This window comes from Salmo trutta, chromosome 33 (assembly GCF_901001165.1).
Source record: "Salmo trutta chromosome 33, fSalTru1.1, whole genome shotgun sequence".
Classification (NCBI taxonomy): domain Eukaryota; kingdom Metazoa; phylum Chordata; class Actinopteri; order Salmoniformes; family Salmonidae; genus Salmo; species Salmo trutta.
This window is the reverse complement of record NC_042989.1, coordinates 8,365,140-8,391,207: the sequence shown is the minus strand read 5'-3', so window position 1 is coordinate 8,391,207 and position 26,068 is coordinate 8,365,140. Positions and strand designations below refer to the sequence as shown.

At 45.5% G+C, this 26,068-nt stretch overlaps 1 long non-coding RNA gene and 1 other non-coding gene across 2 annotated transcripts in view; one reads left to right on the top strand and one right to left on the bottom strand.

Annotated features, from left to right (window-relative positions):
• Nucleotides 1-1,655: 1,655 nt before the first annotated feature.
• The window catches only part of LOC115172321 (uncharacterized), a 65,918-nt gene continuing 41,505 nt past the window's right edge, over nucleotides 1,656-26,068 (top strand). Inside the window, exons 1-2 of the long non-coding RNA XR_003871422.1 lie at nucleotides 1,656-1,864; nucleotides 4,481-4,546. This is a non-coding gene — a long non-coding RNA (uncharacterized LOC115172321). The remainder of the gene's footprint in view (nucleotides 1,865-4,480; nucleotides 4,547-26,068) is intronic.
• trnae-uuc (transfer RNA glutamic acid (anticodon UUC)) lies at nucleotides 6,784-6,856 on the bottom strand. Its single transcript has one exon. It is a non-coding gene; the product is annotated as a tRNA-Glu (tRNA).

The following is a 26,068-nucleotide window of genomic DNA, read 5'->3' as shown; positions in this document are numbered from 1 at the left end:
TCTCTCTCCACACACACACTCATAGAAACAAACCATAACAACACACACACTCTCTCTCTCTCCACACACACACTCATAGAAACAAACCATAACAACACACTCACTCTCTCTCTCTCTCTCTCTCTCTCTCTCCACACACACACTCATAGAAACAAACCATAACAACACACTCTCTCTTTAATTGATTACAATATTGCACACTCATAATCGACAAGGTTACTACGCAAGTCCTTCATCTCCTCCACCGGACCAAAAAGAAGAACGTTCTGTACTATCGTTATTACTATTCAAGAAGAGACAGTGAACCATCAAGAGCTAATTAAAACGGAGGTGATCTAAAGGTCTGCCTTCATGAACCACGTTACTTTGACCACACAACGCTTGCCACATCACATAACCTTGCATGACCATACCAGATATATACAGTTTCACACTACCTAGAAACACAGAGATCATGATCAATACACCGAGATGGGGTCCTTTAACATGTAGTCGCCCTAATGAGAGTTTCACATTCCTCATTCCCTATCTTATTTTCATTGAATTTGCCCCTTTCCATGCTGTTTCTGATAAATCTAGCCTCACAATTAGTGGTGTAGGGAGAGCTGACTGCGTTGGACTGACTGCGTTGGGTTGGGGCGACTGGTTGTGATTTGGCATCAGTTTCAAGGCAAAAGGCTAATTAAACCAATCCCTGACAGGCCCGCACTTTGACGTCTCCTACAGGAGGGATTATCACTGGTGGCGAGAGAGAGAGAGAGAGAGGGGGGGGGGGGGTTGAAGGAATGCGAGACAGGAAGTGCAATGGAGAAAGAAAGACAATAATTACTTCTAAGTAAAATGTTGATTTAAAAGTTGTTCCTCTCTAAAATGGTAAAGAGTATTACTTACCGTACTAAATATAGAAGCAGACAGGCACACTGACACCAACAGGACAGAAGAGTTGTCTGGACGTATCCCATCCCTTCAGACAGACATATCCTAGCAGTAGAGTGGACTGACTGAGGCACTCTGGTTCGCGGCTCAATAAACACAGACCAGACAAAACTGTCAAACTAGAAAGGGTCGTTTTCCTGAAGAAGTATTGTGTGCTTGGGTTAAACTATAGACATCCCGATATAAATGTGGGATGTGGATGTCTCTTAGTACAGAGCAGCAACATCTCCCTCATAGTAACCTGCCTGGTTATTTTCATTACCGAAAACGACTGTGGGAATTAAAACAGCCAACACACACACGCGCGCACGCGCACGCACACACACACACACATCCCTGGGTTATGGAGAAGGTATAGAGGAATTATTTCTGCTTTCCTCCTCTCCTCTCTGCCTGCCTGTCATGGTGGGCAGGCCTCCCCCTTCTCTCTCTCTCTCTCTCTCTCTCTCTCTCTCTCTCTCTCTCTCTCTCTCTCTCTCTCTCTCTCTCTCTCTCCCTCTCTCCTCCACTCATTAGAAGGCAACTTCAAATGACTAAAGCCCCGGTAGGTCGTCAACGTAAAGTCACAGTGTTGACAGGTACAGTAAGGTCTTAAGGCTTCAAGAGCAACACAGCTATTCTCTCTGACAAAACCTCCCACAGGGGGACTGCTCTGGTGGCACTAGAATGAGGGGAGGAGACAGAGAGAAAGAAAGGAGGGACAGAGCGATGGATTGAGCAGACGGAGAAAAGGAGGTGTGGGAGATGGTGTCGGTGTCAGACACCTAGAGGGAAGGCCAGGGATAAGGGGGAGAGGGTGAAGGAAGAAAGAAACAAAGGAGGGAGATTGGGGCTGTAGTTAATTATGGTAAAAGGACAAGTTTGTCTCTGTGGAGCGCGTTTGAATGAGGGTGTCATGGCAAATCAGAGGAGTCCCCAGACTTCTGTGGTAATTATTAACATTATAATTCACCACTCTTGTCCTTGTCCAATTGATTGGCATGCCTGTTTCATGGGTATTTCCATAAGCAGTAGTGGTATCACTCACTCTTCCTTCTGTGTGTGTGTGTGTGTGTATGTGTGTGTGTGTGTGTGTCTGTGTGTCTGTGTGCGTGCGTGCCTCTGTCTCTCTCTCCCTCTCTCGCGCTCTCTCTGACAGTTTCAGAAGCATGTCAAATGACGACAAGACTAATCAACGTTTTATTGAGAGAATTCCTGAAATGCGGAGTGCATTATCGTTGCCATTTGACCCGTTGCGTTGGGGGCTGATCAGATGTGACTATTGAACGCAACCCATTCTGAGTTCACTCGACCTACCCACCTCTCACAATGTCCAATAAATAACGCATTATAAACACAGATCGGGGTATAGTAGGCACAAGGAAATGACTCAATGTCAAATGTTGAAACGTTTGAAATCGTGAGTCAGCTGTGCTGAAACGTTGCATTGTACCTGTGTCATTGTATTACAAAAAGCATCATCCGATTGTTTAGAAATAAAGACACATCGGAAAACAAAGAAGCAGATCAATTGATCTCCTCTTGTAATTACACCCATTGAGACAATTGTGTGTCTGGCCAAAAGAACCTGGTCAAAAGTTAAGCGCTGTAGAGGGAAGAGGGTGCCATTTGGGACACAGCCAATTACAGAGACACACTCCTTCATTTTCCCAAACAAGGCAAAAGAGAGGAAAACCAACGTCCAACACGATTCCCGCTGCAACCAAACTACAAGCACAGTTTAAGTCGGTGAAATTTCACATTTATACCACATCCTGTTTCTTCTTTCTCTTAGCTAAGTGACAAACAAGGGGGGGGATCTTTTAGTGAAAAGAAGAGAAAGTATGTCTGCGTAGAAGTAAAGGAATGAAGGGAGCTAGGCGCATGCAGCAGAGGAGAGGTGCGTGCCGGCGCGCCGCGTCTTTTTCATATTCAGATTCGCCTGCCTACACACAGCATTATGACACATTTGGATGATCGCATTGTGGGATTAGCAGGCAGCCTTGTCATTTCCAACAACAATACGGCGATTTAGGGATGCTATTTCTCACACGGCGCCTCGCATTAACGCCGGGCCCAAAGATTTACATAAATCTTTGTCTTAAGATGAAAGAAAGAAGGTTTGAGACAATGAAGTTAAGCTTTAGCAATGGGGAAAGAGGAAGGAGGAAAGTGTTGGGGCGGTGGTGGTGGTGGAGGAGGTGGCGTGGGGGGGTGGGGGGTGGGGGGGGTAGAAGAGAAGGGGGAGGCGAATTGGGAAGCTAAGAGAAGAGATGAAGGGACGAGGGAGGGGAAGAGGAAAATAAAGTTTTGTTCATTCTAAATCACCCAGTGTTGTGTTGATGCAAATATATGCCCCCCCCCATTCCCCCCTCCCCCTCCCCTCCTACTCTGTTTTTGGCGTCATGTAGTAAAAAACGAAAAGAAAAAAAGCAAAAGACGTGCCGAAAGGGAGGGAGGAGGAAGGTGGGATAAGAATAAGCATTAGCATGTCTGTAAGAGAAAAGACAGAAGCGGAGAGGCGAAAGTGTTCAGCAGCGTTCTATTCAGAGTTGGGTGATTTAGTTGTGCGTCTCTGACTGCGTCTCACAGTGAAAGGCGTAGCATCGCTCTCCGTTCTCTCCCTGCTCTAATCTTATCGCCTGTAGCAGTCATTCTCCAAACTGACCTAGATGGTGGCGCCTCCTCTCTCCCCCCACATCCTCCCCCCTGCGCCTCCCTCCTCTCCCCTCCCCTCCCCTCCGTTTGATTGGATTCCTCCTCCTCCTCCATTTTCTGATTGTGAATCTGCTTACATTAAAGTCAGCAGATTGGATCAGAATCTGACCACTGAAGGCGATTCTCTTTTTAAATAGAGAGGAGGTTAGAGTAAAATGGAGATTATAGGCCGAGAGTGAGAGAGAGAGAGAGAGAGAGAGAGAGAGAGAGAGAGAGAAAGAGAGAGAGAGAGAGTTGAACCATTGAGACAGTATCAGCGTCATAATCTCCCAGCTTCCTGTGGATTCGCTTTAGTCTTCTCTTTTCTCTTATACTTCATTTTATTACAGTATATCATTACACTCAGAAAAATGGCGCTATCTAGAACCTTAAAGGGTTCTTCGGCTCTTTTTAGTCTCTTTTTGTTTCCAGGTAGAAAGAACCCCTTTGGGTTCCATGTACAACCCTTTTCACAGATAGTTCTATATGGAACCAAAGGGTTCTACCTAGAACCAAAAAGGGTTCTACCTGGAACCAAAAAGGGTTACCCTATGGGGACAGCGGAAGAACCCTTTTTGAACCCTTTTTTCGAAGAGTGTAGACAAATGACCTGGTTTTGGATTCCCATCGCCCTCGCTCACTTCCTCCCTTTATGATTGCCTTTGCTCTTTGTTTACACTTTCAAAAAGAGGCTACGGTCAATTTGACAACAAATGTGCTGTAATTTAAGCTCTTTAGCCTCTTGAATTTGTGTTTGTACATTTGACAAATAATTGTATAACCACTCTGTGTCCATTTCAAATGCAACTCCTCTCATAACCATCTGCTATTTATTTTCATGTCTTAACTCGCCAACTTTCTTCCACAGGGACCCCCTGCCAGGGCAAACCAGCGACCTAGTGACGGACCCCCATCAGCAAAACAATGTATAATAGTAAGGAGAAAGTAAATTGTGATTTTTTAAAAACTAATTTACTGCAATTCTACACATTTTGCCATGACTTACGCCATGTTCATATGATATCTGAGTCAGAGGGACTAACAAAATCAATGGGGCCCCCCTGGAGGTCAGAGCCCCTGGGCACGTGCCCTGTGTGACCGGTCAGTAAGCTAATTCAGCCATGATTACTACAAGGTTTAGATTGCTAGGTAAGTAAGTCTATCCAGCTATCTAAAACATGTTAGCCAACATGGGCTAATTGAGTGACTGTCAGTGACTGACATAACAATAGGAAAACATGATTTATTTTTTGAGTCTTGGGCTCCCTAGTGGCCGCGGGGCCTTAAGCATTATGTCTCATATTGACTGCTAACGGGTGCTTTTCAAAAGCCTATGACAGATACTCCAGTAAGTGGCATTAGCTCCAGTGAGTGTCATTTGCTTTATGAGTTAAAAAAAGATAGTTGACATCATAAGAAAGAAGATAATCTCCTCTTTTCTACTGCAGGTATGGATGTTAAAATGAGTTTATTCTGTTCTTACTAGCAATATTCATAAAAACATTGTCTTTTTTTTTTTTACAGTTTGAAAATCCCTGTCTTAAGTTATTAAAATGTAATAACTATATTTAATAATGTCATAACTACAATATTAGGTAACCATACGCTATTTTTTTTACTGTGTGAAGGTAAACCTATCTAATGCAGAGCAAATAGTTAGTGTGAAGTGAGTTTGGTCTAGTGTCCCAAAACACACCATATTCCCTTATAGTGCACTACTTTTGACCAGGGGCCATAGGGCTCTGGTCAAGAGCAGTACACTATGCAGGGAATAGGGTGCCATTTGGGACGCAGGCTATGTATCTGTATGCAGCAGATGCAGTCTAGGCCGCAGCCTAGACTGTATCTGGCCCCTGTATTAGCCATGCTGGCTGTCCTGTAGCAGATGCATACACAGTAGCAGGCTGGAGCAGGGTCCATATGTCCAGCATATGCCTGGATGGACTCCTGCTGGTTACTACTACAGAGACATAGAACGCAACAGCCATGGCAACTCTATAGTGACTCGACTTCCTATAGAACACTCCTTATTTATTGCCCACCCCCTTTTCTTACTCTGACACCATCGTCCCCCTCTCTTTCTCCTTCTTTCCCTCCGTCCCTCTCTTTGGTACCCTTTTCTTACCCACTCCTTTCTCTATCTCACTCCCTTTCTGCCGATGGCGCCTATCCTTTACCTCGCCCCCCTCTGCCTTCCACCCCCGACTCCCCAACCCTCCATGCCACCCGTTCTCCCCTCCCCTTTACCCTCTCCCTCCATCCTTCCCTCACTATAGGCTGTGCGGCAGGCGGCGGCTTCCCCGTCGGTAGTAATAAAATAAACAAATGACAGTGGACTGACGTCCCACCTTGAAGCAGAGGAAGAGGTTATTTACATATATGGGAATTTATAATCTGCACACGCTAGATCACTCAGCCACGACAGGTCCCACCAACACAAAGGAGATGTGAGATATAAGGGAGGGAGAGAGGGGTCACAGAAGAGGTGAGATGGAAGGGGAAAGGGAAAGGGGATACCTAGTCAGTTGCACAACTGAATGCATTCAACCGAAACGTGTCTTCTGCGTTTAACCCAACCCCTCTGAATCAGGGGGATAGAGAGGGGTGGGGGGCAGAGAAGAAGGGAGTTAGAAGGGCAAAATAGAAAGCAGCGAGAGGGAGGGCCAAAAATGTACAAAAGAGGTAGGTCGAAGGACAGAGAGTGGGTCTCCTCTCCCCCTCTCCTGTCCTCTCTGTTCTCTCTGTGTTCGGGCCAGTACTGTGTTCTGCTGCGCTGTGTTCAGGGAGGATGTTGTTGTTGGTTGTGTTGTGATCAGTAGCTGCAAACTGGGGTCCTGTAGTCCTCAGGAACATGGCATTGTAATCTGGCCATGTTTTATTTATGGACCTTACTGAGGCAGATAACGGCTGTTTTAACAAACAAAGATGATTGCTTCAGGGGCCAACCGCTCCTCCTGAGGTAATTAAGACAAAGTAGCTCCCAGGGCCAGAAGGGAGGGGGGGAGGGAGGGAAGGAGGGGTGGTGGAAGGGCGGGAGAGAGGGATTTATGCAACAAGGCAGCTATTATTTATCTTAAAAAATTAGGGATTCAAAAGGTGATGGTGTTTACATTTACGTCATTTAGCAACTTACAGTAGTGAGTTCATAAAGGTTCATACTTCTTTCACAATGGTCCCCTGTGGGAATCGAACCCACAACCCTGGCGTTGAAAGTGCAATGCTCTACCAACTGAGCCACAGGGACAGAATCAGAGATGGAATCAGCCAAAAACACCATTGAAACAGTATAGCTCTGTGTGTTAGGGTTGAACCAGGATGTGGACATTAACCTAGGGTTAGAGTTAGGGTTGAACCAGGATGTGGACATGAGTAAAGGGTTAGAGTTAGGGGTAGAGTTAGGGTTGAACCAGGATGTGGACATGACTCTAGGGTTAGAGTTAGGGGTAGGGTTAGGCTTGAACCAGGATGTGGACATTAAGCAAGGGTTAGGGTTGAACCAGGATGTGGACATTAAGCTAGGGTTAGGGTTGAGGGTTAGAGTTGAACCAGGATGTGGACATGAATCTAGGTTTAGAGTTAGGGGTAGGGTCAGGGTTGAGGCTAGGGTTAGGGTTAGGGTTAGGGTTGAACCAGGATGTGGATATAAAGCTAGGGTTAGCGTGGGTAAATTCCACCAATCAGAGGCAGTCTGATAAAATGCAGTAAATGCAGCACCAATCACAGTGACTGACCCATCCCTTTAATAGTGGCTCAATTCTCGGCCTGCCATGTTTATTTGTAAACTGAGCAGACATTATGAGATGCTGGGCTGTACAAAGGACTGAGCCTGCCAGCTGGCCCAATCTGGCTGTTTGGACTCTCCTCTCCCTTCCCTCTACTCAACCCCCCTCTATAATGCCAGCCACCCCCCCCCCAGCCAATACACAGACACACACAGACACACACAGACACACACAGACACACACAGACACACACAGACACACACAGACACACACACACACACACACACACACACACACACACACACACACACACTGATTGAGGGCAGGGATGTCAGGGGTTCTTCTGCCCATTACTACACCATCACTATGTCCTCACTACGGGCACACACACACACACACACAGACAGAATTATTTATACAGCACATTTCAGACATGGAATGCATCGCAATAATGCTTTTTACAGGAAAAAAACAAAACAAAAAACGATGAAAAGAAAAGCTGAAATATTTACTACACAACAAACTTAAGATAAAAAACTAAAGAATGGCAAAAAACTGAACAACTAAAAAGTACCCTAAGGAAAAGCAAAGCTAAAAAGTTGTGTTTTAAGATCTCTTTTAAATATGTCCACAGTTTTGGCCCCCCTCTGGTTCTCTGGCAGGCTATTCCAGAGGCTGGGGGCATAATGACTAAAGGCTGCCTCTCAATGCCTCTTGGTCCTAGGCTTTGGGATAGTTAAAAGGCCAGTGCCAGAGGACCTGAGAGACCTACTGGGTACATAACTTAAAAGCATGTCTGAAATGTATTGGGGTGCACAATCGTGAATTGATTTAAAAACCAATTGAAGATTCTTAAAATAAATTCTAAAACTCACAGGCAGTCAGTGCAGAGACCTTAAAACCGGTGTAATGTGTTCTCTCCGTCTGGTCTTGGTCAGTTGCAGCATTCTGTATGTTGCAACACGGGCTTTCCTGGATAGAGCAGACAGGTGAGCATTACAATAGTCAAGCCTGCTTGTAATAAAATCATCGGTGAGCCTCTCTGTATTAGCCTGAGAGAGAAACGGCAGCACCGTGGCAATGTCCCTCAGGTGGTAAAAAGCTACTTTGGTCACTTTCCTAATGTGTGATACGTAATTGAGTTCAGAATCTAAAAAATCACCTAGGTTTTTTTACCTGGTGTTTTATCTTTATTGCCCGTGAATTAAAACGTGCGGCTAGATTCTCTCGCTGTGCTTTGGCTCCAACAATAAGTACCTTGGTCTTGTCTTGATTTAACTGGAGGAAGTTGTGAGCTATCCAAGTATTTATCATCACTAATACAGTCCAATAATTTATCTGCGGAGCTAAAATCCTCGTGACACAGAAATGTAAAGTTGTGTGTTGTCTGCGTAGCGTAGTGAAAATCAATGCTGTGGTTTCTGATAACGCTGCCAATGGGTAAAGTCATTAAGTATATACTGTAAATTAACCTTATCAATGAGACACAATGGGACGATTCTTCCTTCTTGCTAAACACACACAAGCACAGAGAGAGATAGCCTTGGGCCTTTCCAGTGACGTGACATGGTCGCCTAGCAGTGCCAATGCGGAGCCTATTTCCTCTGAAGGAGGAAGACAGAGCAGTGTTTGTCTGCGCGTGTCTTTGTGTACACGTGTATCTCTTTCGGTGTGTGTGTTTGTGCGCATGTCTATTTCTTCCCGTGTGTTTGTCTGTGTGTGAGAAAGAGAGATGGAAAGAGGGAGAAGAGAGGAGGGGTTTTCACCAACCAGCCTCCCTCCCTCCCTCCAGCCCCCCGGTGAGAAAACAAATTGGTCTCTGTTCCTGTTCACATCAATTGATGTTCCATTAGAACCAGATGGCCTTGATAGGCACAAACCTGTCTTGCAGAAAATACATACACAATGTCCATTTCCTTTCATTCTCTCTCTCTTTCTCTCTCTTTACTCATGGGGGCCATTTTGCCATAGGCTGATGGCAAGCGCCCAAAAAGTAGGACTTTAGATCTTCTAGGACGGGTCTTCTTTCCTCCCGTCAAGGTTTTTTCTCTCTCTCTCTCTCATCCTATTGCTCTCTTTCAAAGTCATATTTCTGTCTGTCCCTTTCTATTATACACACATAGTCATGCGCACACACATGCACGCACGCACGCACACACACACACACACACACAGACACACACACACACCCTATTCCCCATCTAGTGCACTACTTTTGACCAGAGCTTAATGGGTCCTGGTTAAATGCATAGTGAAATACATAGGAAATTGAGTGCCATTTGAGACACATCCCTATAGCTATGAGAAAGAGTGAGCTATCGTCCAGAGGTATTTACCAGTGACTAGATAGAGACACCTGTGATGTGAGTAGAGCAGCATTGCAGTGGATTATACACCATACAACTAATCCTCTTCAAAATGCGGTCAGAGACCTAGAGCAGCGCTGTCCCCTCAAGATTCTGAGCCTGCTTGGCAGGGTTGGTCCTGCAAAGCCAAAGCCCCCTAAAGGGAGAGCATAATATACAAGGAAATTCTCAAAGCTGCTAATGAGAACCTTGACGACCTTGTACCTAGCCGGTGGGGATTCCGGTGGGGTGCCCCCACCCAGGCAGTGGCAGTGCTGGCAACACTAGCTGCAGTAACCCATGGGGAGGGGGGTCACACTGGGACATTCAGAGAGGGGGTATATTATTGTGGCCCTGGTGGCACAAAATCAAAAGTCTGACTGCATGGAGATGCATGGGAATATGGTCAAAACGGGGGACCATGTGGTGGAGGTGTTTCAGGGAAAAGGTGTACATTTGACCTCCATCATCTAGGACGTGTCAATGGTTAATAAAATCTCTCCATTTCGGCCCATTTTTTTTTTGCAGAGTCTTGCCGGCCTTCTCATACAGCTGCAGCTGTTTATGCATTCGTAAATCAAGACCTTTCTTGAGTTGGGCTCTGGGATGGTGCAGCTGTTGAGAATGTGAGCCTATGGTTGTGTGGGGGAAAGGGTTCAGTGTGTATGAGTGTGTGGGTATATGTGTGTATCCCACAACTGTTGCGAGGTAGTAAAAGATGTTGGGGACAATATAGGATGATTCACAATAATTGTTTGCTAATATAATAATTGCTTGCAATAATGTAATTTTGGTAATGCAAGACTGGTGAGAGGTAAAATTATTTGCATAAATTGCCTACATTACTACAAATAATAATAGCTAATTATGGAAAATAAGATAAACAGGATTTAAAAAATATCTATATTTTTTTGATGGTTATATATAATACAAATCGAGGTGAGGGCGATGGAAATGCATTTGGCGGTTGATCTACTTCTGTTCTGTGAGTGGCTGTCACGATCGTCGTAATAACTGGACCAAGGCGCAGCATACGTAGAGTTCCACATGTTTAATCAATGAAACTCACACAAAAAACAATAAAGAATGAACGAAACGTGACGTCTGGAGTGCTCACAGGCAACTACACAAAAACAAGATCCCACAAACACAGGTGGGAAAAATAACTACTTAAATATGATCCCCAATTAGAGACAACGATTACCAGCTGCCTCTAATTGGGAATCATACAAAAACCCCAACATAGAAATAGAAAAAGAAACTAGAACACAACATAGACATAGATATACTAGATCACCCCCTAGTCACGCCCTGACCTACTACACCATAGAGAAACAATGGCTCTCTATGGTCAGGGCGTGACAGTACCCCCCCCCCAAATGTGCGGACTCTGGCTGTAAAACCTGAAACCAAATGGGGATGGGGGGGTGGGGGGTGATTAGTGTCTGTGGCGGCTCCGGTGCGGGGCGAAGTACCCACTCAGCTCGCGGATCTGCCAGCATCGGTGGTGGCTCTGGTGCAGGCCGAAGAACCTGCTCATCCCGCGGATCCAGCCATGGACCCGGGCTGAACACTGTGCCTGGACTGGACCTCGGTGTCAAGGAAGGTTCCTGCCATGGAGCGGGACTGGACACCAGCCCTGGCCTGGACATCGGTGCCGATGAAGGCTCCTGCCATGGAGCGGGACTGGACGCCGTATCTGGACTGAGCACCGGTGCAGAAGAAGACTCCGGCCATGGAGCAGGACTGGACGTCGTGCCTGGACTGGGCATCGGCGCAGGGGAAGGCTCCAGCCATGGAGCTGAGTTGGCCGCCATGCCTGGACTGGGCACCGGCGCAGAGGAAGGCTCCAGCCTTGGAGCGGGACTGGACGCCGTGCCTGGACTGGACATCGACGCAGAGGAAGGCTCCTGCCATGGAGCGTGCCTGGACGCCGTGCCTGGACTAGGCACTGGCGCAGAGGAAGGTTCTGGCCTTGGAGCTGGACTGGACGCTGTGCCTGGACTGGGCACCGGCGCAGCAGAAGGCTCCGGCCTTGGAGCTGGACTGGACACTGTGCCTGGACTGGGCACTGGCGCAGAGGAGGGCTCCGGCCTGTGGACCGTCGTAGGAGGTTCCGGACTGTCATAGGAGGTTCCGTACCGTGGGCCGTCGCAGGAGGTTCCGGACTGTCGGCCGTCGTAGGAGGAAAGAGTGGCCAGACTGAAGCCACTCCTCAGTAAAAAGCACATGACAGCCTGCTTGGAGTTTGCCAAAAGGTTCTTAAAAAACTCTCAGACCATGAGAAATAAGATTCTCTGGTCTGATGAAACCAAGGTTGAACTCTTTGGCCTGAATACCAATCGTCACGTCTGGAGGAAACCTGGCACCATTCCTATGGTGAAGCATGGTGGTGGCAGCATCATGCTGTGAGAATGTTTTTCAGCAACAGGCACTGGGAGACTAGTCAGGATCGAGGGAAAGATGAATGGAGCAAAGTACAGAGAGATCCTTGATGAAAACCTGCTCCAGAGAGCTCAGGACCTCAGACTGGGGCGAAAGTTCACCTTCCAACAGGACAAGAACTTAATCACACAGCCAAGACAAGGCATGAGTGGCTTCGGGACAAGTCTCTGAATGTCCTTGAGTGGCACAGCCAGAGTCCGGACTTGAACCCAATCGAACATCTCTGGAGAGACCTGAAAAAGCTGTGCATCGACACTCCCAATCCAACCTGACAGAGCTTGAGAGGATCTGCAGAGAAGAATGGGAGAAACTCCCCAAATACAGGTGTGCCAAGCTTGTAGAGTCATACCCAAGAAGACTCAAGGCTGTATGCACTGCCACAGGTGCTTCAACAAAGTACTGAGTAAAAGGTCTGAATACTTACGTAAATATGATATTTCAGTTTTACATTTTTAATACATTTGCAAAAATATCTAAAAACCTGTTTTTGCTTTGTCATTATGGGATATTGTGTGTAGATTGATGAGTAAAAAAAAACTATTTATACTGTTTTAGAATAAGGCTGTAACGTAACAAAACGTGGAAAAGGTCAGCGGGTCTGAACATGCGCCGTATATGTTTTCACATGTCCCCAGTTGAATAGCCCTGGGCTAAGAGGAGAAAACAGCAAACTAAATATAACACTGTATTTGTTGTCCCCTGCCTCTCTTCTGTGTAAGCTGTAGCCATGTGTTCCTGACCATGTCTTCCAAATTAAATTAAATCTCATTTTTTGTTGTCACATGCTTCGTAAACAACCGGTGTGGATGAACAGTGAAATGCTTACTTACGGGTCCTTCGCAACCATGCAGAGAGAAGGAAAATAGTGAAATAATAGGAAAGTAAAACACATAATAATAAAAGTCATAATTGATCCACAATGAGTAACGATAACTTGGCTATATCCAAGGGGTACCAGTACCGAGTCGATGTGCAGTGGTACAACAAAGTAATTGAGGTAGATATGTACATATAACTAGGAAGAAAGTGACAGATGAATAACATTATCAGCAGCGTATTTGATGAGTCAAAAACGTTTATGCAAAAAGTGTCAATGCAGATAGCCCTGGTAGCTGTATTTGGTTAACTATTTACCTAACTATTTAGCAGTCTTATGGGGGTAGAAGCTGTTCAGGATCCTATTAGTTCCAAACTTGGTGCATCGGTACCGCTTGCCGTGCGGTAGTAGAGAGAAAAGTCTACGACTTGGGTGGCTGGACTCTTTGACCATTTTTAGGGCCTTCCTCTGACACCGCCTGGTATAGAGGGCCGCCATACCAGGTGGTGATGCAACCATTCAAGATACTCTCAATGGTGCAGCTGTATAACATTTTGAGTACCTGCGAGCCCATGCTAAATCTTTTCAGCCTCCTGAGGAGGAAGAGGCGTTGTTGTGCCCTTTTAACAACTGTGTTGGTGTGTTTGGACCATGATAGATACTGAGTGATGTGGACACCGAGGAAATCAGCGTGACAGCGCTATTAAGATGATGAGCACGAATGTGTGTGCGTCTAAGTCTGTGATGGTGTTAAGATAATGAGCCCATTTTAATTAGTCTCTAATTTACAGCTGGATGAGGATGTGTCCGAGAGGTTAATGCTGTGGATTCCGCAGGAGTCGATTGGCCTGCAGTATGTAAGCTAGCCAAGTGACAGAGGTATTGCATTCTTCCTCGAGGAAAAATCCAAACATTTGTAATTACCTAGTGCACTAAAGGGGTACATTTCCTCAGACCTTTTTATTAAGTTCGCAAATTGAGGTCAGGAATTGGAATGCTTCTAGGTATGCCACCAGGTCGGCAGAGTGTTATTGACGGGGGAAAGCGTCTCAGCCTCTGCTTTAAAATACATGCAGCTCACGCCTTCCGCAAACGTAAATCCATCTCAATTAAAATAGAAAACGTCTTATTTATTTTTGTTCTCCTTTTCAAATCTCACTCAGACACATTCAATTTTTTATTGTAGTAGCCTGCAATTATCCTGGGAACTCCCGGGGGTGGAGATCGGTGACGCTATCACCTGCCCTGATGGGTAACTCTTGCTATATCCCAAATGGCACCCCATTCCCTATATAGTGCACTACTTTTAACCAGAGCCCCATGGGATTCTCCCTCCCTGAGCTTAGCAGACCCCTTTTTCCCCCACTACCCCTGCATAGATACAGTAAGAACAAGAAAAGGAACCAGCTATATTACTATAAAGAAAAAAAAAAGCATCAACTTATTTAAATGCCCCCCTTAAAATACATAATCAATATTTTGCTCTGAGGGGAGCGACTGCATGGGGTTAGACCAAAATGACAGGCCACACACCACCTCTACTTAGCTTCATACAGCCCTCTGCTGTTTCATCTGGCTGCAGGGAAAGCCCTGCTAGGCCCCAGAGAAAACCTGTATCCTGTTACTAAACACCAGCTAAGTGACCACTGGCTCTGACCAGAGAGACTTCAGGGTAAATGACCAGGGAGCTGGGGATCTATTGACTCTCTGGGGGAAGATGAATGGGCTGACTCAGACAGACCTGGGGAAACTGAGTGCTGGATGGATATGGATCGTGAGTTAATATTTGAGGGGGAAGGGGGGAGGGGATGACAAAGAGAGGATTGACATAAGTATCGTTGGAAATATAGCACATTATTCCAGGTTCAGATGAACCCCCTAAATATAATATTATGTCTGTTGTTCTCACTTTCCCCCCATTTACTGTTTTCATTCCACTCCGCTTTTACAATAAGTGCTGCTCCTAAGGTTTGCTCACCTTTTCAAACCTTAATAATTCAAAAGGCTGTGGAGCAGCACATCCTTTCAAAACAGAGGTCAATAGTCACCACTCAAGAGTCTCTTCGCCCATTCCACGGTCACCTTGTGCTCACATGCCAAGGACCAGACTGCACTTCACCATTGGTTCTTTTGTTGAGGGAGACAGGAGGAAGAATCGTGTACTCCTCTGGCCCACTGTTGTCTGACGGGTTCTCTCTCTGTCTCTGACATGGACTGTCCTTCTCTCAACCTTTTCTGACTCTCTCTGGTTCTCTCTGTCTCTGACCTTCTCTCAACTTCTGTCTTTTTCTTCTTCTAGCTGTTCTCTCATCTGGCCTCCCCTTACACCTCCATCGCCCTTCTGTGGCTCCGCTCTGACTTTGCTCGGGCCATTATATCTGTTTTTTTTCTACCTCTCCATTGTCTCCGGCCTGGCACTATTGCAGTGCCCCCAATTGGCCCATATTTGTCACTTCCTCGGCTGCTATCTGGCCCAACCTTGGATTCTCTCTGGGCTTCTCTTCCCTCATAATTTCCCTCATCTCTATTTTGCTGTCTCTTCTCTCAATCTTATCTGTTACCCTTTCGGCCCTACATAAGCCCTTCTCACTGGCCTTGCCCTGACATTTCCTATATATTGGCTGTCTTATTCACCATCTCTTCTTTTCTGTCGCTGGCATTCATTTTGGCCGTCATATAGCCTTCCTTTCGATCTCTCTTCTCTGGCTGTTCCATGGTTCCCTCCTGGTTGGTCCAGATCACCTGGTCCAGAAACCCAGAGGTTAAAGCAGCCAGCTTGTCCTATTTGTCAGAACCACTCAGACCTGTTCTGGAGGGTTTTATACTTCATAACTCACAGCGGCATACAGCTAGACCAGCACAGGGCCTGAGAGAGAGCGACTGAAACATTCTATCCTTCCCTCTCACCATCAAGAGAGGCGAGGCGGGGGCTTGTGGTGTTGTCCTAAGCCTGTGGTCAATGGAAAGTTCTTCAGCTCTTAAAGCAGCCACCCCCTCCTTCCCTCAAACCCCTCGCCCACTCCACCCTCCATCAATCGCCCACACCACCCTCACTCAACCCCCTTCTCCACACCACCCCCTCAGACCTTCATTACTCTCAGAGAAAAGTGGAGCCCTTTTACATTTAGATTTTGACCTTAGATGAGGCTTTAGAGACGGGGAAGGAGAGAGAGAGAGAGAGAGAGAGAGAGAGAGAGGAGAGAGGAGAGAGAGAGAGAGAGAGAGAGAGAGAGAGAGAGAGAGAGAGAGAGAGAGAGGAGAGAGAGAGGAGAGAGAGAGATGAGAGAGAGAGAGAGAGAGAGATGAGGAGAGAGAGAGCGGACGAGAGAGTAGAGCAGGAGACGAGAGAGGGAGAGAGAGAGAGAGAGAGAGAGAGAGAGAGAGAGAGAGAGAGAGAGAGAGAGCAAGTGAGAGGAAGACAGAAAAGACAGAGAGAAAGAAAGGGAGAGAGAGGGAGAGAGAGAGATACAGGACTTACAGACATCTAACTCCATTTGAGCAAGGTTCAGACTAACATAGTGAGGTGGGGGGGGGGCACCCAGGCCCAGAATTGTGTGTTTCAATCTTGCCCATTGTATTTGATAAGCAAAAGCTCTTACCGTTTGCCAGAGAGAGTCTAGCAAAAACCTGTCCCAATATGTATATATTTTATTTAATGATAACATCTTTTCTTCCATTTCATTGTCTGAGCAGTGAATTATCATTACATATTTTTTCTTCTCTCTCCCTCCATCGCTTGGGCTTGCATATCTGCAATCTGGGCTTGCATATGTGCGTCAGCGAGATAAGTTGACCTTTTGAAAATCTGGGCTTGCGATCAGATTGAACGGTTATTGCAATATTCCCATGTAGGCAAGATTAAAAGAAAAAGGGCAGTTTGCGAATGCTTTGTGGTATTTGTACATACTTTACATGCTATCAAATGGAGAGTTCCCTCAAGCTTTTCTCTCTTTCTTTCTCCTTCCTTCCTTCCCTCTCTCTCTCTTGCTCTCTTTCTCTCCATCTCTCTTTCTCTCTCTATCCCTCTCTTTCTCTCCCCCTCTCTATCTCTCCCTCCCTCCCTCCCTCCCTCTCCCTCTTTCCCCTCTGTGCATGCCATTTGGTCTGGTAGAAGCGACCACATTCCAGCGGAACAAGACCAGACAATGGTACCGTGATTTACAGGAGACTATCATTTCTGAAGGGGGAAATATTTGCTAGACAGGTTGGACACATTTCACAGGGATCTCTCTTTGTGTCTCAGTCTCTGTACTGTAAACTTATGGATGTGTCCAAAATGGCAGCATATTCCCTATATAGTGCACTACTTTTGACCCAAACTGCACTCTTAGAAAAAAGGGTTCCAAAAGGGTTCTTCGTCTGTCCCCATAGGAGAACCCTTTTGGATCCAGGTAAGACCCTTTTTGGTTCCAGGTAGAACTCTTTTTCATTCCATGTACTGTAGAACCCTCTGTGGAAAAGTTTTTACATGGAACCCAAAACGGGTCTTCCTGGAACCAAAAGCATTCTACCTGGAACCAAAAAGTGTTCTTCAAAGGGTTCTCCTAACCCTTTTAGATTCTAGATAACCACTTCTTTCTAAGTGTGCATGGGCAGTGTTCAAAAGGAGTGCACTACAAAGGGAATATGGTGCCATTTGGGACACAGTTTATGTCTTCTTGTTGGTTGAGAACAAACCGTTTCCAGTGCTACTAAAGGATTAATAAATAAGCTATTTACTGTAATGCTTGAGAGACTCTTCTGCTATTTAAAGTGCCTACACATGTTCACAAGTACTCATTCAATTGTTGCTAGTGGCTGCACTAACATTGCACAAGTTGCTTTTGTTTACATTGTGAACATAGTCAATGTAGCTAGCAAGCTAGAGTTTCTGCAAGCTAGCTTACTGACTTCGTGTAGTAAAATAACCAGTGGTGTATAGTCGAGGCTATATGCAACCAAAATCAACATTATTTTGGATTATTTCAATTCACAAGATAGAATGAACAGGTGCGTCAGCCATAGAGAATTGAAGCGCGGCGATCCTTGAGCTTGGACGTGACACAACGCAAGCACACATGGGCAGTATAGCAGCTTTCATTGATTTCAAAGGAAATATTCTCTCAATGGCTGATGGCAATGCCAGATTGCTATAGTGTAGCAGGGCCGTTAGCCAAGTATCTTTCAGAAGACACCTTCACTGGCTAGTGTCATAGATAACATGTAATGGCATAACACAACAGATTCGATAAGCTGGAACAACACTCTCACTCATGGCTGCACAAAAAGAGCTGTGATCAAACTATGCCCCAAAATATTCTAATGAGCCACTGCCCCTACAATAACACTTTTTTTGTACTGCAAAGAACCATTGAATGGCTCAAAGGTTTCTTTGGGTCAGTGTTGTTCCATATAGAACCATCACCCTTTCCAAAAAACCCTTGAGAAACCCTCATTGTTCTGTGTGTACACCACAAAGAGAAAGTTAGTCAACCTTGAAGTATTGTCTGAGTATGAGGATGGATGATGTTCTGAAGATTGTATTCACTTAAAACATATATGTCAATTATCCTATAAACAAACAACATGTTTTTATGAACCAGAAGTACATTGAAAGAGCTTACACAATCCCGGGCCTGATGCACAGTTCACTCCTGAGACACAGTACAATCTCTGGTACACAGTAGAGTCCTGGGCATGTGAGGAGTTAACGCTGCAGCATCATGCCTGGCAGTGTGCAATATTAGGATCGGAATTATCTGACCTGCCCACGTCCACATCTGACAGGCATTCTATTCAAAACAGGCCACAAAAAAAGAGAGGAAGACAGAAAGAGAGAGAGCGGGAGTGAAAGAGAGAGGTCAGAGCAACAGCCCAGATATTGGAAAGGAGGTTTACTCAAGTGCATCATTAGCCTCGCTAATAAAAGGCATCCCCCTGTCCACACCTCGCCTCCCTCTCTCTCATCCCTCCATCCCTCTATTAATATTCAGCCAGGCTGGCTGGCTGGGCTGCGACCTCCTTAGGAGACGTTTCCATGAGTCAGACCATCCCACAACGCACCGGGGTTCTGATCTTTCTCACGTAATTAGGGTGATAAATAGGCCTCCCTCCTCTACTCATTCTCTCCCTTTCTCCTTCTCTCTCTCTCTCTTGCTTACTTCTCCTTTCAGTGCTGTGATCTACCTCTTTGAATCATTATATGATCATGAAATTTGACACATGCTTATATATATATATATATATATATATATATATATATATATATATATATATATATATATACTGTATATACAGTACCAGTCAAAAGTTTGGACACACCTACTCATTCAAGGGTTTTTCTTTATTTTTACTATTATCTACATTGTAGAATAACAGCGAAGGCATCAAAACTATGAAATAACATATATAGAATCATGTAGTAACCAAAAAAGTGTTAAAAAAAATCTAAATCTATGTTAGATTTGAGATTCTTCAAAGTAGCCACCTTGATGACAGCTTTGCCTTGATGACAGCTTTGCACACTCTTAGCATTCTCTCAACCAGCTTCACCTGGAATGCTTTTCCAACAGTCTTGAAGGAGTTCCCACATATGCTGAGCACTTGTTGGCTGCTTTTCCTTCACTCAGCGCTCCAACTCATCCCAAACCATCTTAATTGGGTTGAGGTTGGGTGATTGTGGAGGCCAGGTCATCTGATGCGCACTCCATCACTCTCCATCTTGGTCAAATAGCCCTTACACAGGCTGGAGGTGTGTTGGGTCATTGCCCTGTTGAAAAACAAATTATAGTCCTACTAAGCACAAACCAGATGGGATGGCGTATCGCTGCAGAATGCTGTGGTAGCCATGCTGGTTAAGTGTGCTTGAATTCTAAATAAATCAAATCAAATTTTAAAAAATGGTCACATGGTTAGCAGATGTTAATGCGAGTGTAGCGAAATGCTTGTGCTGTTAGTTCCGACAATGCAGTAATATCCAACGAGTAATCTAACCTAACAATTTCACAACAATTACCTTATACACATATATGTAAATATGCTCTCTCTAATTCTCTCTTTCTTTCTTTCTCTCGGAGGACCTGAGCCCTAGGACTACCTGGCATGATGACTCCTTGCTGTCCCCAGTCCACCTGGCCATGCTGCTGCTCCAGTTTCAACTGTTCTGCCTGCGGCTACGGAACCCTGACCTGTTCACCGGACGTGCTTGTTGCACCCTCGACAATTACTATGATTATTATTATTTGACCATGCTGGTCATTTACGAACATTTTAACATCTTGACCATGTTCTGTTATAATATCCACCCGGCACAGCCAGAAGAGGACTGGCCACCCCTCATAGCCTGGTTCCTCTCTAGGTTTCTTCCTAGGTTTTTGGCCTTTCTCAGGAGTTTTTCCTAGGGAGTTTTTCCCAGCCACCGTGCTTCTTTCACATGCATTGCTTGCTGTTTGGGGTTTTAGGCTGGGTTTCTGTACAGCACTTTGAGATTTCAGCTGATGTACGAAGGGCTATATAAATAAATTTGATTTGATTTGATTTGATACACACAAGTGTAAAGGAATGAATAAGAATACGTACATAAAAATATATGAATGAGTGATGGTATAGAACGGCATAGGCAAGATGCAGTGGATGGTATAGAGTACAGCATATATATATGAGATGAGTAATGTAGGATATGTAAACATATAAAAGTGGCATTGTTTAAAGTGGCTAGTGATACATTACATCAAGATGGCAAGATGCAGTAGATGGTATAGAGTACAGTATATACATATGAGATGAGTAATGTAGGGTATGTAAACATTATATGAAGTGGCATTGTTTAAAGTGGCTAGTGATACATTTATTACATCAATCTTTCCATTACTAAAGTGGCTGGAGTTGAGTCAGTATGTTGGCAGCAGCCACTCAATGTTAGTGATGGCTGTTTAACAGTCTGATGGCCTTGAGATAGAAGCTGTTTTTGAGTCTCTCGGTCCGAGCTTTGATGCACCTGTACTGACCTCGCCTTCTGGATGATAGCGGGGTGAACAGGTAGTGGCTCGGGTGGTTGTTGTCCTTGATGATCTTTTTGGCCTTTCTGTGACATCGGGTGGTGTAGATGTCCTGGAGGGCATGTAGTTTGCCCCCGGTGATGCGTTGTGCAGACCTCACTACCCTCTGGAGTGCCTTACGGTTATGGGTAGAGCAGTTGCCGTACCAGGCGGTGATACAGCCCGACAGGATGCGCTCGATTGTGCCAGGATGCTCCTGCGCTTTCTTCACCACGCTGTCTGTGTGGTTGGACCATTTCAGTTTGTCCATGATGTGTACGCAGAGGAACTTAAAACTTTCTACCCTCTCCACTACTGTCCCGTTGATGTGGATAGGGGGGTGCTCCCTCTGCTGTTTCCTGAAGTCCACAATGAACGCACCCTTGTGGGGCTCCAGTGTTGAGAATCAGCGGGGTGGAGATGTTGTTACCTACCCTCACCACCTGGGGGCGGCCCGTCAGGAAGTCCAGGACCCATCTGCACAGGGCGGGGTCGAGACCCAGGGTCTTGAGCTTGATGACGAGTTTGGAGGGTACTATGGTGTTAAATGCTGAGCTGTAGACGATGAACAGCCTTCTCACATAGGTATTCCTCTTGTCCAGATGGGTTAGGGCAGTGTGCAGTGTGATTGCGATTGCGTCGTCTGTGGACCTATTGGGGCAGTAAGGAAATTGGAGTGGGTCTAGAGTGTCAGGTAGGGTGGAGGTGATATGGTCCTTGACTAGGCTTTCAAAGCACTTCATGATGATGGAAGTGAGTGCTACGGGGCGGTAGTCATTTAGCTCAGTTACCTTAGCTTTCTTGGGAACAGGAACAATGGTGGCCCTCTTGAAGCATGTGGGGACAGCAGACTGGGATAAGGATTGATAGAATATGTCCGTAAACACATCTTGACACACCAGCCAGCTGGTCTGCGCATGCTCTGAGGACGCGGCTGGGTATGCTGTCTGGGCCTGCAGCCTTGCGAGGGTTGACACGTTGGAATTTTTTGCTCACGGCTGCAGTGAAGGAGAGCCCACAGGTTTTGGTAGCGGGCCGTGTGAGTGGCACTGTATTGTCCTCAAAGCGAGCAAAGAAGTTGGTTAGTCTGTCTCGGAGCAAGACATTGTGGTCTGCGAGGGGGCTGGTTTTCCTTTTATAGTCCGTGATTGACTGTAGACCCTGCCACATACCTCTCGTGTCTGAGCCGTTGAATTGCGACTCTACTTTGCTTCTATACTGACGCTTAGCTTGTTTGATTGCCTTGCGGAGGGAATAGTTACACTGTTTGTATTCGGTCATGCTTCCGGTCACCTTGCCCTGATTAAAAGCAGTGGTTCGCGCTTTCAGTTTTGCACGAATGCTGCCATCAATCCACGGTTTCTGGTTTGGGAATGTTTTAATAGACGCTGTGGGTACGATATTGCCGACGCACTTGCTAATAAACCCGCTCACCGAATCAGCGTATTCATCAATGTTGTTGTTCGCCGCAATGCGGAACATATCCCAGTCCACATGATCGGAGCAATCTTGAAGCGTGGAATCCGATTGGTCGGACCAGCGTTGAACAGACCTGAGCGCGGGAGCTTCCTGTTTAAGTTTCTGTCTATAGGCTGGAAGCAACAAAATGGAGTCGTGGTCAGATTTGCCAAAAGGAGGGCGAGGGAGGGCCTTATATGCATCGCGGAAGTTAGAATAACAATGATCTAGGGTTTTGCCAGCCCTGGTAGCGCAATCGATATGCTGATAGAATTTAGGGAGCCTTGTTTTCAGATTAGCCTTGTTAAAATCCCCAGCTACAATAAATGCAGCCTCAGGATATGTGGTTTCCAGTTTACATAGAGTCAAATGAAGTTCGTTCAGGGCCATCGATGTGTCTGCTTGGGGGGGGATATATGCGGCTGTGATTATAATCGAAGAGAATTCTCTAGGTAGAGAATGCGGTCGGCATTTGATTGTGAGGAATTCTAAGTCAGGTGAACAGAAGGACTTGAGTTCCTGTATGTTGTTATGATCACACCACGTCTCGTTAATCATAAGGCATACACCCCCGCCCTTCTTCTTACCAGAAAGATGCTTGTTTCTGTCGGCGCGATGCGTGAAGAAACCAGCTGGCTGTACCGACTCCGATAGCGTGTCTCGAGTGAGCCATGTTTCCGTGAAACAAAGAACGTTGCAATCTCTGATGTCTCTCTGGAAGGCAACCCTTGCACAGATTTCATCTACCTTGTTGTCAAGAGACTGGACATTGGCGAGTAGTATGCTCGGGAGCGGTGCGCGATGTGCTCGTCTACGGAGCCTGACCAGAAGACCGCTCCGTCTGCCCCTTCTACGGCGTCGTTGTTTTGGCTCGCCGGCTGGGATCCGATCCATTATCCTGGGTGGTGGGCAAAACAGAGGATCCGCTTCGGGAAAGTCGTATTCCTGGTCGTAATGTTGGTGAGTTGACGTTACTCTTATATCCAATAGTTCCTCCCGACTGTATGTAATAAAACCTAAGATTACCTGGGGTACCAATGTAACAAATAACACATAAAAAAACAAAATACTGCATAGTTTCCTATGAACGCGACGCGAGGCGGCCATCTCTGTCGGCGCCGGAAGTTGTTATATCACAGACAGTGTTACCAGCAAAGAACCATCACACCTTCTCGTCCTCCATGCTTCACCGTGGGAACCACACATGCGGAGATCATCCGTTCATCTACCCTGTGTCTCACAAAGACACGGCAGTTGGAACCAAAAATCTAAAATTTGGACTCATCAGATCAAATGACATATTTCCACCGATCTAAGGTCTATTTCTTGACCCAAGAAAGTTGCTTCTTCTTATTGGTGTCCTTTAGTCGTGGTTTCTTTGCAGCAATTTAACCATGGTCTGATTCACACAGTCTCCTCTGAACAGTTGATGTTGAGATGTGTCTGTTACTTGAACTCTGTGAAGCATTTATTTGGGCTGCAATTTCAGAGGCTGGTAACTCTAATGAACTTATCCTCAGCAGCAGAGGTAACTCTGGGTCTTCCTTTCCTGTGGCGCTTGATGGTTGTTGCGACTGCACTTGAAGAAACTTTAAAAGTTCTTGAAATATTCTGTATTGACTGACCTTCATGTCTGAAATTAATGATGGACTGTCATTTCTCTGCCTATTTGAGCTGTTCTTGCCATAAAATGGACTTGGTCTTTTACCAAACAGGGCTTATACCACCCCTATCTTGCCACAACACAACTGATTGGCACAAACACATATAGAAGGAAAGAAATTCCCCAAATTAACTTTTAACAAGGCACACCTGTTAACTGAAATGCATTCCAGTTGACTACCTCATGAAGCTGGTTGAGAGAATGCAGAGAGTATGCAAAGCTGTGAATATATATATATATATATATACAGTGCATTCGGGAAAGTATTCAGACCACTTGACTTTTTCCATATTTTGTTGATTAAATAAATCCTCATCAATCTACACACAATACCCCATAATGACAAAGTGAAAACAGGTTTTCAGAAATTTTTGCAAATGTATTCAAAATAAAAAACAGAAATACCTATTCAGACCCTTTATAATGAGACTCAAAATTGAGCTCAGGTGCATCCTGTTTCCCTTGATCATCATTGAGATGTTTCTACAACTTGATTGGAATCCACCTGTGGTACATTCAATTGATTGGACATGATTTGGAAAGGCACACACCTATCTATGTAAGATCCCACAGTTGACCGTGCATGTCAGAGCAAAACCAAGCCATGAGGTCGAAAGAATTGTCTGTAGAGCTCTGAGACAGGATTGTGTCAAGGCACAGATCTGGGGAAGGGTACCAAAACATTTCTGCAGCATTGAAGGTCCCCACAACACAGTGGCCTCCATCAGTCTTAAATGGAAGAAGTTTGAAACCACCAATACTCTTCCTAGAGCTGGCCGACTGGCCAAACTGAGCAATCGGGGGATGAAGGGCCTTGGTCAGGGAGGTGACCAAGAACCCGATGGTCACTCTGACAGAGCTCCAGAGTTTTTTTTTATTTAATTTTTTTTATTTGCAAACATTTCTTAAAACTTGTTTTTGCTTTGTTGTTATGGGGTATTGTGTGTAGATTGATGAGGGGGAAAAAACAATGTCATCCATTTTAGAATAAGGCTGTAATGTAACAAAATGTGAATGAAGTCAAGGGATCTGAATACTTTCCGAATGAACTGTATATTGGACACGTCTTTCGAAATATGTATACACTGAACAAAATATAAACCCAACATGTAGTGTTGGTCTCTTTTTAAACCATCAACCCAACAGGTGTGGCATATCAAGAAGCTGATTAAACAACAATATCATTAAAAGGTGCACCTTGTGCTGGGGACAAAAAAGGCCACTCTAAAATGTGCAGCTTTGTCACACAACACAATACCACAGATGTCTCATCTTCTGAGGGAGCATGCAATTGGCATGCTAACTGCAGGAATGTCCACCAGAGCTGTTGCCAGAGAATTGAATGTTAATTTCTCTACCATAAGTCATATGCCAATGTCGTTTTTGAGAATTTGGCAGTACGTCCAACTGGCCTCACAACCGCAGACCACATGTAACCACGTGTAATCACATCTCAAAAGGGCCTTGGTCAGGGAGGTGACCAAGAACCCGATGGTCACTCTGACAGAGCTCCAGAGTTCTTCTGTGGAGACGGGAGAACCTTCCAGAAGGACAAACATCTCTGCAGCGCTCCACCAATCACACCTTTATGGTAGAATGGCCAGATGGAAGCCACTCCTCAGTAAATGGCACATGACATCCCGCTTGGAGTTTGCCAAAAGGCACCTAAAGTCTCTCAGACCATGAGAAACAAGATTTTCTGGTCTGATGAAACCAAGATTGAACTCTTTGGCCTGAATGCTGAGCGTGACATCTAGAGGAAACCTGACACCATACCTACGGTGAAGCATGGTGGTGGCAGCATCATGCTGTGGGGATGTTTTTCAGCAGCAGAGAATGGGAGATTAGTCAGGATCGAGGGAAAGATGAATAGAGCAAAGATGAACAGTGGCCCAGCCAGAGTCCAGACTTAAACCCAATCTAACATCTCTGGAGAGACCTGAAAATAGCTGTTCAACAATGCTCCCCATCCACCTGACAGAGCTTGAGAG